The sequence below is a fragment of the Dermacentor andersoni genome, chromosome 4, assembly GCF_023375885.2.
Source record: "Dermacentor andersoni chromosome 4, qqDerAnde1_hic_scaffold, whole genome shotgun sequence".
NCBI lineage: Eukaryota > Metazoa > Arthropoda > Arachnida > Ixodida > Ixodidae > Dermacentor > Dermacentor andersoni.
The window spans coordinates 188,667,295-188,670,219 of NC_092817.1; positions in this window are offsets into that span (position 1 = coordinate 188,667,295).

Sequence of the window (2,925 nt, forward strand, 5' to 3'; positions counted from 1 at the left end):
GAATTACTACCACAGTTTTCATACTTAAAGGGATCGCACCACTGGAAATTATTAATATTGTTATGGAAGGATGAAAAGCGACAGCAACACATCTTTGATGACGCCAAAAATGGCGCATCGGTCATTTACATAAATAACATCAATACCGGGTGATTTGTTACACTTTAGACTAAAGATAAGTGACTTAAGTTCGTCTTCGGCTAGCAGAGATAGATGCACATGACTCTAATGCACTTTTATGCAACGTACACGTAGGTGGAAGCGGTGATGCATTACCCGACACTCGAAAAAATAAAGTATTAAAATCATTAGCAAGAGTAGATCATTTGTAATAAAAGTAGTGAAATCACGTTCGCGATGAGCATGCTTACTAGCGCCTCTGATGTTATTTATTAATAACCATGTTCTTCTTGTATCTGCCCGAGCTTATTTAAATTCATCCCGTATTTGCATTCGCTTAGCGCGACAAAGCATCCCATTTGCCTTATTTCTCGCTGCTTTGAATCTAGAGCGCGTCGTTTCAGAAGCCTGATAACGTTTAGTTTGCGCCCAAGGAAGGTCCTTTTCTTTTATAGCAGCCAGAATTTCTGACATCATCCATTTGTTGTCTTTGTTACGCTGTTTGACGAGTACGCTACGTGTGACCGCCTTCTTAAGCTGGTGTAATGCATCAACAAGCCTGTGGCATATATCGGCTCGTGCGATATATATTTAAAAAAAAACGTTCCAGTAATAGTTCGATACTAACGTGTAAAATGTTTTTGAGTCACAAATGGAAACTTCTTTCTTATTGGACGCCATGGGGGGGGGGGGGGGGCGGGGGGGGGGGCAGATGGGCTAGATTGCCGAGTCAACGAGCAACAGTGTAAAAATCGGAAAGTTTTGTCTCCTGGACGGAAGATTGCAAGGTCAAAGTTGGAACACGCATATTCAAGTGATGAATGCAGGAAGCGGGAAGCCGGCCAGATAAGTATTGTTCCCGTGTTGTTTTTTGAATAGTAGTCTGCAGTCCCCCTTTCGACAACGTATCAAAGTAATCTGCAACTAAGCCAACTGCAGGGCGCAAGATGTCGATATTAATGTCGCCTAACAAGCAGACGTAATCTTCATGTGACTGATTCGAGAGTGCGTGATAGAGTTCGGCAAGGAACAATCTTCCGTTGAAACAAGGTGGCCGATAAACAGCAAACAGAACGAACGAGAAGGTAGGCGTGTTTAGTCGGAGGGCAATAACTTCAGCGTGGTGAAAGCTAAAACTTAGCTCTATTACGATTAAGGTATCTCTAACAAATACTGCAACTTAGAACACGTATGGAAAAATAATACACGCGTAGTTGACTGAAACAAGCAATCAAGGTAAAAACAGAATTTGATTGAATCTTGGAGATGTTGCAAATCCGGACTAAATTCGCGATACGCCACAACCATCCTCCTGGAAGATTGCTCCTCACTGGCCACTTTGCGCGCCGCCGCAGTCTATGGTGCTGGTACACATCCTGCAGAGCACCTACACAGATTATGCTGGGTCTGCCTCCAGAACAGATACCACCTTAGTGTGCCAAGCTCTAGTGACACCCTTCTATCAGCCGAACATTCCATTTGGATCGCCATAACTTTGCATGTGTGAATCTGAGATGTGCGCTTCCACTTATTTACTTCCCTATGTTCAAAAACGTTACGTTTAGATGTCAACAGTGCAGCACCTTCCCGAAAGCGTCTCCTCACTGTGACGTCATTTACGTATGCCGATACTCTCGCTCAAACCCATTTTATCCCAAGCATTTTGGATTGCACTCAGGATGCCTCATATACAAAAACTGCCACATATTGCCAGAACATTCTCTCGACCGTTTTTTTTTTTTTAAACAAAACTCTTTTTCTTTAGGAATGTACCAGCTGCCGACCACCACACGTGACTTCGCGGGTCAAAGCACGCAGCCCCTTTCATTCTTCTTATTCTGCCTTTCTCTTTGTCATTTTTGAGCGGAACTCTTAGGCGCCGGTTCCTGCGGCAAGTGTCGGCGTCGGCCTAACCGAGCGAACGAGTGCAGCGAAAGATGAAAGAGCGAACGCGGAGCGCTGCGGTGGATGAAAGACTCGAGGAGGAAAGAGGAGGAGGAGGGTATGCCGAAAGCGTGAGAAGCGAAGCGTAGGGCGGCGACAATGGTCACGAGATGGCGCCAGTGTAGCGCGCGTCGCCTGGGAGGCCTGTCTGCAGCGGCTGCTGTGACTCACACCCGCGCGTCACCCACGCGCTGCCTCCCGCGATCTCAAGACGCGGCGAGTACAGGCGGTGGTCATCGAAATCGATGGTAAGGATCCGAGGCGTTGGCTATTTATGCGTGACTCGCTGAACCTACCCGCGCAATCGCTGGCTCTCGCGTAAGTTCTAGAATTTACACTATTTTTCTTGTCGTGCGCGCAAGGCTCAGCGAAAACAAAAACAGCCACAACCAGCGATGGCATTCGAGATACTTTCGATAACGAAAGGCGCGTCTTGCGCTGAGCGATAACTTTCAACATTCGTTAGCCGGTAAAAATGAAGTCACCGGATAAACAAATACGCGTATCAACTGTATAACACATGTTTTAGTTCGTTTCTTTTTTTATTTTTTGGCACTGCGTCCCACATAATGTGCTTGTATATCTCCTAGTGTATTGTATATGCACGCTGCAAAGACGGGTACTGCAGTTGATGAAGGATGCTTCATAGCAGCTTTAACCCGTCTTCCCAAGCACATTTTGTGTATCTGATGTAGGTGTTGCGGGAAATGAACTGAACACAACCCGTGTAAATATTGTCACCACTTTGGTTTTTGCAATCGCTGCCTTATACTTTTCTCTCCTGCGCTACTTTGTGAATTCTTTTCCTTCTAAGCGATGGAAATGCTTCAAGCGACTATCACGGTGTGAATACGGTATAGA